Below are 15,319 nucleotides of genomic sequence, written 5' to 3' on the forward strand. Positions count from 1 at the left end.
TAGTCACTATCATCATCCTCATCATAGTATCCATGTTCAACATCGTCATGTGATGGATCAACTCCTAGAGAGGGTAATTCATTAGAAGTATGACCGTAACAATGTTCATCTCTATGGATTCTAATGACTTCGGAAATGATATTGCTAATAATTCCAACATCTCCTTTTGCACTCGTAAGATTAGTAAGCTCAAAAAAGCAATCACCAAACTTGGGATCATTAGAACTCATCTTACTCAAGGCAATAGACTTATGAAGAATCTCATCTAGAATTTTTAAGGAATAATTTGGGAATCGTTCCTCAAGAAATCTCCATAAGGTGTAGGCACAATCACAAGTAGGCAAGCTAGCAAGCAAGTTTCTAGGCAAACCTCTAGTGATTAAATTGACCATTCTAAGATTACGGATCATTTCAATAGACTCATCAAGGGTAGGATGCAAAGGATCAACAATGCGAGCACAAGGAGTAGTAATGTCTTGGTCAAATGATATTCATTGAAGATCTCAAGCATCTCATTTTTCCACTCATGAAAATACTCTCCATCAAGAATAGGCACTCTACATCTAAGACTCCACAACATAGACTCATCCATCTTCCTCCAAAGGTGTTTAAACCAAAGAAATGGAGACTAATGCTCTGATACCAATTGTAGGATCGAGAAGAGGTGTCTAGAGGGGGGGTGAATAGACTCTTAGCAAGAAAAGTTACAGTTTTTAATTTCTTTAAGTTGAAGTGGAGTTTTGGCACAAGTTTGAACATTCAGAATACATATCAAGCAAGCATGACAAGAGTATATGAGCAGCGGAAAGTAAATCATGCAAGTTGCAAGAATGTAAAGGGATGGGATTGGAGTGTGCAAACGCAATTGGAGACACGGAGATTTTTGGCGTGGTTCCGATAGGTGGTGCTATCGTACATCCATGTTGATGCAGACTTCAACCCACGAAGTGTAACGGTCGCACGAGTCCACGGAGGGCTCCACCCATGAAGGGTCCACGAAGAAGCAACCTTGTCTATCCCACCATGGTCATCGCCCACGAAGGACTTGCCTCACTAGGGTAGATCTTCATGAAGTAGGCAATCTCCTTGCCCATACAAACTCCTTGGTTCAACTCCACAATCTTGACGAAGGCTCCCAAGTGACACCTAACCAGTCTAGGAGACACCACCCTCCAAGAGGTAACAAATGGTGTGTTGATGATGAACTCCTTGCTCTTGTGCTTCAAATGATAGTCTCCCCAACACTCAACTCTCTATCATAGGATAGGATTTGGTGGAAAGATGATTTGAGTGGAAAGCAACTTGGGGAAGGCTAGAGATTAAGATTTATGTGGTTGGAATGAAGTATCTTGACCTCAACACAAGTGTAGGTGGTTCTCTCTCAGAAAATGTATGTTGGAAGTGTAGGCATGTTCTGATGGCTCTCTCCACGAGTGAAGAGTGGGTGGAGGGGTATATATAGCCTCCACACAAAATCTAACCGTTATACACAAATCACCAAACTCGGTGGGACCGAATCATACAACTCGGTCAGACCGATTTAGTTCATAATGTGACCGTTAGGGTTTTCGGTGGGACCGACTTGATCAACTCGGTGGGACCGATGTGCTAGGGTTAGGGTAAAGCCTCGTCTCGGTTGGACCGATTACACAAATTCGGTGGGACCGATGTCATGTTTCGGTGAGACCAAAATTAACACAATAGGCAATAGAGAGTTTGCAAGCCCATCTCGGTGAGACCGAATTGATTAGGGTTTCTGGCAGTGGCTTTGTCAAGAGAACTCGGTGGCGCCGGATAGAAAGTTTTGGTGGGGCCGAGTTTGACTTTTGGTTTGGGACAAATGTGGATATGAGAAAGCGGTTGAGGGCTTTGGAGCATATCACTAAGCACTTTGAGCAAGCAAGCCATTAAGCAACACCTCATCCCCTCTTAATAGTATTGGCTTTCCTATGGACTCAATGTGATCTTGGATCACTAAAATGAAAAATGTAGAGTCCTGAGCTTTGAGCTTGAGCCAATCATTTGTCTTCATCATCTTGAAGGGGTCCCACATCCTCTAGTCCATGCCACTCCACTGTTGGACTTATGTGAAATATGCTAGATGAAAGTATTCGTCCAACAAGAGATATATTGACATTAATTACCAAAATCACCTGGGGAGCACTTGTGCTTTCACCGGCGCCAGATCTGGTCACGAGCGGTAGCAAGCAAGCCCCTCTAGCTGCAGCCCGACGCACCATGGGTGCCACCTGACGTTGCCGCCGGGAGGGCACTCGTCGCGTCACCGCGACCCACCAACCGCGATGCACTCGCCGTGTCGCCGTGACCCACCAACCATCGGGACGAGGAGGCGCCGGCCAGGCTTTGACTGGGCACGCCCTGTGACAGCGACGATAGAAGGGAGCAGAAGGTGGGAGGAAGGCCGGCGGCGGCTAGGGTTCCCTCCCCATCGCATGTGAGGGTGACGTGAAAGGGGTGGGTGGAGAGCATGCTCTCGCATGTAGTGTCGAAAAACTTTACATTATGGGACGGAGGGAGTACTAAGGGCATGGCCAACGGGCCAAGCTGGACGGGTGCCCCATGTGCCACATCGTCCTGCCGAACGCCAGCTCCGCTGAACCTGCTGCTTGCAGGGAGAAACGGGATCCCGCAGAAGAACTAGCCTCCTCCCTACCAAAAGCACTGAGGCAGCCGCTCGGGCGACACGATGTGAGTTTCGTAGCTCTGCTCGGTTTAGTACCACCGTTTGCATGAGTTGAAAAGTGGGTGGGATAAAAAGTAAAGTGATGACATAAAGAAAGTAGCCTCCATTGGATGACCGTGGCATAAATCATAGCTTGATTCAAGTTTATCTAGGTGGAAGAGGTTTTTTTTGAAAAGGGGAAGCTCCCCGGCCTCTACATCAGAACGATGCTTACGGCCATTGTCGGTGTCAAAACCGGCGGATCTTGGGTAGGGGGTGCCGAACTGTGCGTCTAGGCCGGATGGTAATAGGAGGCAGGGGACACAATGTTTTACCCAGGTTCGGGCCCTCTTGATGGAGTTAAAACCCTACGTCCTGCTTGATTGCTATTGATGATATGGGTAGTACAAGATTAGATCTACCACGAGATCGAAGAGGCTAAACCCTAGAATCTAGCCTATGGTATGATTGTTGTTGTGTACAGACTAAAACCCTCCGGTTTATATAGACACCGGAGAGGGCTAGGGTTACACAGAGTCGGTTACAATGGTAGGAGATCTACATATCCATATCGCCAAGCTTGCCTTCCACGCCAAGGAAAGTCCCTTTCGGACACGGGACGAAGTCTTCAATCTTGTATCTTCATAATCCAGGAGTCCAGCTATCCGGACACCCCCTAATCCAGGACTCCCTCAGTAGCCCCTGAACCAGGCTTCAATGACGACGAGTCCGGCGCGCAGATTGTCTTCGACATTGCAAGGCGGATTCCTCCTCCAAGTACTTCATAGAAGATTTTGAACACAAAGGTAGTGTCCGACTCTGCAAAATAAGTTTCCACATATTGCCATAGAGAGAATAATATTTACACAAAACTAATCTGCTGACGTATTCCGTAGCGTGACATCACACCACGGCCAAGTCTCTATTCGAATCGTTTTACTGTCCCACCTCAGCGCGTTTAGCGAGGCGGTTTCCTTGACACGTCTTGTCAAAGCAGAGATCGTGTCCCCTTATTCCGGGATTCTCATGAATATGGGTGTGGGTAACCCAACCGCGCCATTGATTACGGCGCTTGGGAGATAAGCGAGTTTTACCAGGCTGGTGGGGGCGCATAGCCGCGTCCACCCATATAAGGGGATAAGGATCCACCTTTTCACCCACGCCTTCTTCCTCCTTTGCCTATCCATTTCCGCACACTTGAGCTCCAGCGCCCAAGTCCGCACACCCCACCTCAACCTTCTCCAGTCATGTCCGGAGCGGGAGGCAAGTGGATGGTCTCCTCTGTCACGGAGGGAAACATCAAAAAACTGAGGAAGGCCAGATACTTGTCTAACGACATTGCGCACCGGCTTCCCGAAGAGGGGCAGATCATCCCCACCCCTAGGCCCAATGAGAGGGTGGTGTTCCTCCCCCATTTCCTCCGCGGACTGGGCTTCCCTCTCCACCCATTTGTTCGGGGGCTCATGTTCTACTATGGCCTGGATTTCCATGATCTGGCCCCGAACTTTGTCCTCAACATCTCGGCGTTTATCGTCGTGTGCGAGGCCTTCCTCCACATCCGCCCCCATTTCGGCCTATGGCTCAAGACTTTCAATGTCAAGCCAAAGGTGGTGCGCGGCACCCAGGCGGAGTGCGGAGGAGCCATGGTGGGCAAGATGCCCAACGTCCTATGGCTCGAGGGCTCCTTCGTGGAGACCCTAAAGGGGTGGCAATCAGGGTGGTTTTACATCACCGAGCCGCGGGACCCTAAATGGGTCGCAGCCCCCAAGTTCCGATCCGGACCCCCTACGCGGCTCACCTCCTGGAAAGAGACGGGCCTGTCGTGGGGTAAAAAAGTAGAGCTGACCGGACTCCAAACATGCGTTCAAACCCTGGTGGACAAGAAGCTCAAACTTGTCAACGTAGTCCAGGTTATGATCATCCGTCGGATCCTCCCGTGTCAACAACGGGCTTTCAACCTGTGGGAGTTCGACCCGGCGCAGCACCGAACTCTGAGCAGGCTCTTCGACACGATGTACGAAGATGCCTGGAAGGTGCTTTTCAAGGGCGCTGAGGGCCTCGCATCCGCTACCGAGGATCGCGGATTCAGCACGCAGCGTCACGCTAGTGCGGTAAGCCATTTTTACCTTTTATAGGGTATTAGTTTTTCATAGTTTGACTCCATGCGGGATCTAAGCCCCCTTACCTTTGACAGGTTTGGCAGGAGACGTCCGGACAGATCAACTGTCTAGCTCCTTTGCCCGAAGGCCCAGCGGACGCTCGCTTGGCGAAGCTGCTGGTTCCGGCACCCTATGTGGTGCCGGAGAAGAAGGCCAAGAAGAAGGCCATGGGGACTCGAAAGAGTGCCCAGCGCCAGGAGGTGTCAGATTCATCATCCGACGACTCCAAGGCGTACTCCTCCCGTGAAGACGAGGAGGAGGAAGAAGAGACCTCTCCCCCTCCAGCGGGGGAAGGAAGAAAAGGAAGGCCGCCCCAACTGGGGAGGCCGAAGGGTCCAAGAAGGGGAAAACCCTTCCTCCGGACTACTCCACCAACACCGACGATGGCGAAGAGGAGTGGCCACTCAGGGCCAAGTCCCTGGCGAAATCGTAAGTATCCGGATACCAGAGTGATTCATAGTATTCCTCCATTGCACAGCTTTTCCTTACATCGAACGTGTTTATGCAGTCCACCCAAAGACCGGCTCGACGTGTCGTCGAGCGGTTCCCTAGATTCGTCGGATGTGAATTCGCTTCCGATGGCTACCTCCCCCCACCCTACGAACGACACTGAGGTGGCGTCCCAACAGGTTCCAAGCCAGGAGGAGGTGGTCCTGGGGGCGCCGCAAGGCGACCTCCCGGACTCCAGGCGTAAAGGGGATAGAACCCCCAAGGGCTCCAAGTCTGGCCTTGAGCCGGACACCACGCCGGAACCTTCAACGGTTCTGGACTCCGGTAGGCAGCCTCCCTCCAAGAGTAGCAAGCCTACCGAGCCGGCGACCTCCGTCCAACCGGAGGCACCGGACAATTTGCTAGAGGTGCTTAACGGCGCCTCCATCAACGAGGAGCACCGCACTATTATGAGTGCGGTGATCCAGAAGGTTCAGTCCACCAAGAGCAGACTGACTGAAGCCTGTGCCAGCCTTCTAATAGGCTTTGAGGTAAGTGAAGAATATGTAAAAATATTACCACATAGACAGTAGCCCCTGATGCTCTGTTCGGCGTTCGGAAAGAAAAGCCGAATAGAGGATCTAGTAACATTCGCAGGAGTCTAACATAATCAAGTCAATATGCGTATGCAGGCTTCGCTGCTGGCCTCCGCCGCATTGACTGCGGAGGTGGATACGTTGAAGCAAAACCTCGCGTGGTCCGAGAACGAGCTCGGCCATGTCAAGAGGCAACTCGAGGAGAGGGAAGGTAAGTAATACCTTGCGCAAGTATATAGAGAAGATGTGGTTGCAAAAAATGACAGGATCAACGTGCTATTATAGGGGCCACGACCGAGATGGCAACCCTTAAGCAAGCGTTGTCCGAGGCCGAAAACAGAGCGTCCGCGGAGCGCACAGAGAGAGGGAAGCAGGAGGTGCGGGTGGAGCAGGTGCAGAAAGAGCTCCAGGCTCTCGTGAAAAAACATGAGAGTTTGGAGCTTGACTCAAAGACGCAAGCATCCGAGCTTGCGGCAGCCCTCAAAAGCGCGAAGTCTGCCAAGGCCGAAGCCCATAAAGCCCTCCAAGAAATTGAAGCGATGAAGAAGATAGCGGCGGGTAAGGCATTCATTATGCAAAGCAAGCACGTGAAAGTGAATTACTTGTTACTTACCCGAGTCCGGAGCTCTCCAGGAGCATTCGCAGATTGGCCCCGCAGTGCGTCTGATGCTGCCGCCTACTACCGAGCCGAGGAGGGGAGCTCGACGGAGAAGGTGTTCTGGTCTCAGTATGCTGAGGCCGGACACCTGGTGCCTTTGAGCGACCAGCTGAAGCAAATGGTCGAGCTCCACAAGGTGGCCGAACAGGCCATAAAGGGCCTCATAGTTCGGCTTTGGCCTGGGGAGGCTCTGCCTGGGAGCTACTTTGGGCTGATGAGGCGGCTGGTGGATGCCTGTCCACGGCTTGAAGTAATCAAGCGCTCCGTCTGCATCGAAGGTGCCTATAGGGCGCTTGCCCATGCTGAAGTGCACTGGGGCAAGATGGATGCGGAGAAGCTGGTGAAGGATGGGCCGCCGCCGGGCAAGGAGCATCACGTCCCGGAAGCGTATTATGAGGGCGTCCTGAAGGGTGCCCGCCTTATAGCGGATGAATGCTCCAAAGATGTAACTTTTGAGTAAACTCGCATTTGTGATCCTGTACGCTGAAAACTTGTTCATATGCGCTAAGGAACGCTTTTGAATTTAAAATATTACCTTATGTGCGGTCGTTTATCAAATTTGAGAGATGGCGAGTCGTCGGCTTCTGCCCCCATGCCGCGAGTGCTGGGGTGTTCGGGATAAACATGAGCGCTCTTTTTCCCATTTTTGGGTCCTTCGAGGGAGGCGCTCAACACAACGAATAAGGCAATCGGACTATAATGCTTGAACACTCTCACTTAGCCATAGAATTCTATAATTTTAAATTTTGGCGAAGCCCCTAGTGTTTGGAAGACCGAGTTCGGGGCGCTATCCACGCCTAGGACAGACAAAGCCGACTCCTCGCTCTAAGCGGTATAAGTCTTTAGGGACTCGAAAACCTCTCGAACAGCGACCAGCTCTTGCCTCATCATGACGGTCAGTTTTAGCTTTCTCTACTGAGGTGCTTAGCCCAGCTCAACTGGGGCACAATCGCAGTAGTTCTCCTAGTGCTACCTTAGCCGATATAACGGAACGCAAGGTACCAAAACATAGGAGCTGGGCAAACCCAACTATTGACCCAAGACATGATTCGGAGCCGATGCATATAATGCTATAAGTTCGGGGTGCCGCACTTGTGAAAGTGTTCGGACTTCTCACACCGTATTGTGGGGTACTTAAGCCCCTGGCGTATTGGCCGTACCAAAGTGTACAGGTGCAACATGTCATTAATGACGTAAAAAAAAGTAATGCAATAATAGACGGAAGCTATGCATTGTTTATGTAAAAAAGCTGCGATCAAAGTAGAACGATACGAATAGTGCAATAAGCAAAAGATGGGACTATTTAACATGTCCTTTCCAGGGGCGAGCTACGGAATGGTATTTGAAACAGGTATACTGCTCGTTATAGAGACCACCTTAGAGTTCCATAGTGCGGCATAGCTTTCTGCTTCCCTGGTTGTATTGTTTGTGTGGCAATTGTATTGCCGGACAAGCCTTCCAAAGAATGGAGTCCTGAAAATAAGACAAAATTAAGAAATCGGCAGCCCCTAGTGCGGTTTAAGCCGCGTTTCGGGCATGCCGTGATGGTGCCCCTCTCCCTGTGCCCATGGTATTTCCAGAGCGTAGTTATGTACGCGCATCACTAGTTTCGCAAGTTCGCGAGGGCTGGGGTTGGGGCCGCATTGCTACGCTTGCTCGGAACGTGCCAGGCGGTCTTGTTGTAGGTTACTCCGGGTGCGCTTGACGGTGTCTAGACGTTTAATGGACGGACTGGAGAATTGCCTTGAGAGGCTGCTTTGTACTTCCGCTGCGATAGCCGCCGTATGCTCCTCTGTTTGGAGAGAGCGTTCGGTGTTTCCATTGACCATGATGACTCCTCGAGGGCCTCGCATCTTGAGCTTGAGGTATGCGTAGTGCGGCACTGCATTGAACTTAGCAAATGCGGTTCACCCGAGCAGTGCGTGATAGCCACTGCGGAACGGGACTATGTGGAAGATTAACTCCTCGCTTCGGAAATTATCCGGAGATCCGAAGACCACTTCAAGTGTAACTGAGCCTATACGGTTGGCCTCTACACCTGGTATGACGCCTTTAAAGGTCGTTTTAGTGGGTTTAATCCTCGAGGGATCGATGCCCATTTTCCGCACTATATCCTGGTAAAGCAGGTTCAGGCTGCTGCCGCCGTCCATAAGGACTCTAGTGAGGTGAAATCCGTCAATAATTGGGTCTAGAACCAATGCGGCGAATCCGCCATGACGGATGCTAGTGGGGTGGTCCCTTCGATCAAAAGTGATCGGGCAGGAAGACCATGGGTTGAACTTTGGGGCGACTGGCTCCATCGTGTATACGTCCCTTAGCTCACGCTTCCGCTCCCTCTTGGGGACGTGGGTTGCGTATATCATGTTCATCGTCCGCACTTGTGGGGGAAAACCTTTCTGTCCACTGTTGTTCGGCAGCCGGGGCTCCTCCTCGTCATCGCTATGCAACCCCTTGTCTCTGCTTTCGGCATATAACTTGCCTGCCTGCTTGAACACCCAAGAATCCCTATTGGTGTGATTGGCTGGTTTTTTGGGGGTGCCATGTATCTGGCATGAGCGGTCGAGTATTCGGTCCAAACTGGACAGGCCCGGAGTATTTCTTTTGAATGGCTTTTTCCGCTGACCGGGTTTAGAGCCACTGAATCCGGCATTAACTGCCGTATCCTCAGTATTGTCGCCGTTAATGCGGCGCTTTTGCTTGTTGCGACGCGACCTGCCACTACTGTTCTTGGTATCCGAATTACCAGGGCTCTTGGTCATGTTATTGCTGCGAGCTAGCCAGCTGTCTTCTCCCGCACGAAAGCGGGTCATAAGTGTCGTGAGGGCTGCCATAGATTTCGGCTTTTCCTGTCCTAGGTGTCGTGCAAGCCACTCATCGCGGATGTTATGCTTGAAGGCTGCTAGGGCCTCTGCGTCCGGACAGTCGACGATTTGATTTTTCTTGGTTACGAACCGTGTACAGAATTGTCTGGCCGACTCCTCTGGCTGCTGAATTATGTGGCTTAGGTCATCGGCGTCTGGTGGTCGCACATAAGTGCCCTGGAAATTGTCGAGGAATGCGGCTTCCAGGTCCTCCCAACAACCAATTGATTCTGCTGGCAAGCTGCTAAGCCAATGCCAAGCTGGTCCTTTAAGCTTGAGTGGGAGGTATTTGATGGCGTGTAGGTCATCACCGCGGGCCATGTGGATATGAAGGAGATAGTCCTCGATCCATACCGCAGGGTCTGTTGTGCCATCGTATGATTCGATGTTCATGGGTTTGAAACCCTCGGGGATTTGATGATCCATTACTTCATCTGTGAAGCATAGTGGGTCTGCGGCGCCTCTATATTGGGCTGTATCATGACGCATCTCAAACGAGTTTTGTCTACTGTGTTCGGCCTGGTCGGATTTACTGTATCCGGAGTGACGATTACCGTCTCGAGCCGTGGGGCGCCCACGCGATCCGTAGATCGATCCTGTTTGCCTTGCCTTGTCCTCCAATATATCTCGCAGGTCTGGTGTATTTTCCCGTGCCTTGGAATTTTTTGAGCGGCGCCGGGGTGCGGCTTGAGTGGAGGGCCGAGAGGCCTCTCTGTCGCGGCCACGGGGTGGCCGGTTGGCCGCATCATGCGCTGGTGATGTAGGTTTAGGTGCTTGCTCCTCTAATTGGGGTAGCAACCTATGCTTTGGGTAGCTATTGGAGGGGCGTTCGAGTTCATACTCTTCGGCCGCAAGGACTTCAATCCATCTATTGGCTAGAAAATCTTGATCAGCTCTAAGTTGCTGCTGTTTTTTCTTGAGGCTGCTCGCCGTGGCCATAAGCCTGCGTTTGAAACGCTCTTGTTCGATGGGATCCTCCGGCATGACAAATTCGTCATCGTCGAGGCTTGCCTCGTCTTCGGAGGGAGGCATATAATTATCGTCCTCGACCTCTCTATCTGTCGCTCTCTCATGAGGGCTGGCTTCTCCATCCTCCTGTGCTGAATCTTGCTGGAGGTGGTTGTCTTCGGCACTGTCCGGGATGTTATTATCTCCCGTGCCGGAATCACCGTTTTTGCTTTGGCAGGATTTAGAGCGGCGCCGCTGACGCCGGCGCTTAGGCTGCTTCTTGGAGGGGTCATCCTCCGCTGTTCCATCGCCATTGCCTTATTTTGGGGTGTCCACCATGTATATATCATACGACGAGGTGGCTTTCCAGTGCCCTATAGGCGCTGGTTCTTGATCGTCTCCTGCATCGGCGTCCATACCGTCGATGTCTTCGGAGTCGAAGTCAAGCATGTCGGTTAAATCATCGACAGTGGCTACGAAGTGGGTGGTGGGTGGGCTTTGAATTTCTTCATCATCCGCATCCCAACCTTGCTGACCATAGTCCGGCCAGGTCTCTCCTAATAAAGAGAGAGATTTTAGTGAATTCAGAATATCGCCGAAGGGCGAGTGCTGAAAGATGTCCGCGGTGGTGAACTCCATGATCGGCGCCCAATCGAGTTCGATTGGTAGGGGCGCAGAGGGCTCGGAGTCTGGAGAGGAGTCCGGCTCCTTGGAGTCACGGGCTTCGCAGAGAATAGGGCTGGTGTTCGGCTCGATCACCATAGAGATTGCAGCCCCCGAGGCGGTGTCCAACCACCCATCCTCGATTGGCGCAGTTGGCTCCGAATTAAGGGTCGGAGCTGATGCAGGTGCGGCCTCCAGGGCACTATTCGGCGGCAGAGCTAGATCATGCCCATCGTGACAGTGCGGCGGGCTCGGCTGCGGCTCGAATCCGTCGAAGATCAAGTCTCCGTGGAGGTCGGCAGTGTAGTTCAAACTTCCAAATCTGACCTGATGGCCAGGGGCGTAGCTTTGGATCTACTCCAGATGGCCAAGCGAATTGGCCTGCAGTGCAAAGCCGCCGAATATGAAGATCTAACCGAGGAGAAAAGTCTCACCCTGGATCGCATCGCTGTTGATGATCGGAGAAGCCATCGGGCCTAAAAGTAACGACACAGAGGAACTCTCAATGAAAGCACCAATGTCAGTGTCAAAACCGGCGGATCTCGGGTAGGGGGTCCTGAACTGTGTGTCTAGGCCGGATGGTAACAGGAGGCAGGGGACACAATGTTTTACCCAGGTTCGGGCCCTCTTGATGGAGGTAAAACCCTATGTCCTGCTTGATTGATATTGATGATATGGGTAGTACAAGAGTAAATCTACCACGAGATCGAAGAGGCTAAACCCTAGAAGCTAGCCTATGGTATGATTGTTGTTCGTCCTACGGACTAAAACCCTCCGGTTTATATAGACACCGTAGAGGGCTAGGGTTACAGAGAGTCGGTTACAATGGTAGGAGATCTACATATCCGTATCGCCAAGCTTTCCTTCCACGCCAAGGAAAGTCCCTTCCGGACACGGGATGAAGTCTTCAATCTTGTATCTTCATAATCCAGGAGTCCGGCCGAAGGTATAGTCCAGCTATCCGGACGCCTCCTAATCCAGGACTCCCTCAGCCATACTTATTAATAAGCAAAAGGTTCAACACAAGTCATCATGTCTCAAACAAAAGAAAGAAAAATGCTCACAAAGAGCAGAGAAAGAAAAATAAAGCCACAACCGGCTGGCATAAAAAGGATAGGAAAACTAATTTCCTATCCTATTACATAACCGCCATCTAAACCGGTTGAAAATAGCCCATGCTACCATCTCCCATCAGATAGATCCAGTAACCATATGCTCCCTGGCCTCCGTCGGAGTGAGTAGAGACCACATATGGATCAATGCAGTGGCTCGGAAAATAACCTACAAAAAATGAATATTTGTTGTTCTGTTAAAGACCAAATCATTTCTGTAGTTCCATACTGCCCATAATAAAGTACATACTCCTACATGAATGTATCTCGCTATTTGAGAACCTATCCCGTCAAGACATGTCCCAAATAACGTGTTGATATTATTCGGAGGAGTAATATTAAAGGCTATGTGAACCGTCCGCCATAATTTTTTTGCCAAAGGGCAGTCAAGAAATAGGTGTTTGATGGATTCATCCTGAGGACAAAAACTACATCCTGTAGATCTTGTCCAGTTGCGTTTTGCCAATTGTCCTTAGTTAAAATGACTTGTTTATGTACAAACCACATAAACACTTTAATTTTGAAAGGAACTTTGACGTTCCAAACATGTTTTGAACTAGGAATAGAGCTAGGGTTGATAACATCCAGATACACGAATTTAATCGTAAACTCTCCATTCCTAGTTAGCTTCCAGCACAATTGATCAGGCCGTTGAGAAAGTTGAACATCCATTAGTCTTCTCACGAGATGGAGCCAGGCTTCCCAATGGTTTCCGGTGAGCGTCCTCCTGAAGTGAATATTGAGAGGAGTGGACTGGAGTACTGTTGCAACGTAAGCGTCTCTTCGTTGAACAATGTTATAAAGAGAAGGATATTGAAGCGCGAGGGGTGTTTCCCCTAGCCATGTATCCTCCCAGAATCTCGTAGTGGTACCGTTTCCAACTATAAACTTTGTCCTATTGAAAAAAAACTGACTTAACTCTCATCAGTCCTTTCCAAAAAAGCGAGTCCGTCGGCCTCACTGTCTCCTGGGACAAAGTTTTGGAATGAAGGTACTTACTACGCAGAATCTGTGCCCATGTGACCTCCATCTCTACAGATAGCTTATACAGCCACTTGCTGAGAAGACATATGTTCTTCACCTCAAGATTTTCAATGCCTAGACCCCCTTGGTCTTTCGGTCGACAAATAATATCCCATTTAGTGAGTCTGTATTTTCGCTTAAGTTCATCACTTTGCCAAAAAAACGTGATCGATAGAAATCAAGCCTTTTCCGAACTCCAACTGGTACCTTGACAAAGGATAAGAGAAACATTGGCATACTCGTGAGAATCGAATTAATGAGAATTAATCGGCCTCCATATGACATTAGCTTGCCCTTCTAGTAGCTCAGTTTCTTCTCAAATCTATCTTCAATGCACTTTCATTCTCTGTTTGTTATCTTACGATGGTGGATTGGTATACCCAAATACGTGAATGCTAACGCTCCCAATTCGCACCCGAACAATTGTTTGTAAGCATCTTGTTCCTGATTAGCTCTACCAAAACAGAACAGTTTGCTTTTATGGAAGTTAATCTTTAACCCGGTCAATTGTTCGAATAAGCATAACACTAGCTTCATGTTTCGTGCTTTTGCCAAGTCATGCTCCATGAAGATGTTAGTATCATCGGCATACTGTAGGATAGCCACGCCTCCATCAACTAGATGAGGAACCAGGCCACCTACCTGACCAGTATCCTTTGCCCTTCCTATTAGAATCGTCAACATGTCGAGTACTATGTTGAACATAATAGGTGACATCGGATCTCCTTGTCTTGGGCCCTTATGTATTTGGAAATAGTGACATGTGTGGTCATTCACTTTAATTCCAACACTCGCTTTTTGCGTGAAAGATTCGACCTGGTGTCTCCATGCCTGATCGAAACCTTTCATACGCAGGGCCTGTTGAAGAAATGGCCATTTGACTTTATCGTACACTTTCTTGAAATCCACATTGAAAACAACCCTGTCTAGTTTTTTCATGTGAATTTCATGGAGAGTTTCAAGAAGGACCACAACCCCTTCTAGGATGTTTCTGTCCGGCATGAAAGCGGTTTGGGACGGCTGCACCACAGAGTGCGTAATCTGCGTAAGTCTATTAGTCCCATGTAACACCCTGATAGATCAGCTACAGTAATCCCCTTCTAATGATGCCTTCTCATCATTGTTACTGTTGCTAATATCACTTCGATTCAAATCTGGTTCAAATTTCAAATTCAAATTAAAGTCCAAAACTCAAAGTTTTCAAACATGAAAGCTAAAATGTTCAAAGTGTGGCAAATAATCCCTGGATATTTGTCATGTTGGAACCAACCACTTTTGGATTCCCAAATTGCCCCTAGGGATTTATTTAGTGGCCCAACAGCATCTTAATGAACTTTTTAAATTCAAACATGATTCTAAACTCTTCAAATTAACCTCGAACATTTTATGGCAGTGTCAAAAGTTGCAATACAAATTATGAGCCAAGTTTAATATATTTGCTTAATCTTTTGATAGCCTAAATAAGTACACACAATGCCATATATGAGAAAACCGAATACATAAAGGCAAAAATAAAAATAGGGAGAAGGCCCCCTGGCCCAACGGGGCCAATTGGCCCAGCTAGCCTCCCGAACCAGGTCGGCCCACCTCTCCCTGCTTCTCCCATAAGCCCCCCCCCACTACCCAACCATAAACCCTAGCCCACTCTCCCTCCCCACGAACCCCACTCACACCTCCCTTCCCCCCCCATCGCGTGATCTGGATCGGGCGAGTGCCCCGATCCCATCGCCCCCGATGCCGCCCATCACCAACCCCGCCGCACCTTCGTCCTCCTCCTCGGCGTCACCTCGCCGGCGCCGCCTCACCGCCCCGACCCCGATGCCGCGCTGCCCCCGTCGCGCCAAACCTCCCCGGTCCGCCATCGTCACCGCCTCCTGGACGCCGCTGCCCCTGGCGCCGATCGACACCAACCCTCGCCGGAGACACCCTGCGTTGCCTCGTCCTCGACCTCCTCCTCAACCGCGGCTCCTCCGAGCCTTGCCGGCGTTCCCCTGCAACGGGGGTGAGCCGCCGTCCGTCTTCCGCTTCCCCCTCTGCCCTGATGCGTCCACCACACCCCGCGCCTCACCCCGCCGTGGCCACACGCCGGTCGCGCCCGTGTAGCGCCGGCCACACCCGACGCGTGTGCCTGTGAACCGCGGCCCTTCTCGGCGCCCTCACTGCGCCCGCGCCCCGCCTCTGTCCCGC

This window comes from Triticum urartu, chromosome 6, assembly GCF_003073215.2.
Source record: "Triticum urartu cultivar G1812 chromosome 6, Tu2.1, whole genome shotgun sequence".
NCBI classification, from domain to species: Eukaryota; Viridiplantae; Streptophyta; class Magnoliopsida; order Poales; family Poaceae; genus Triticum; species Triticum urartu.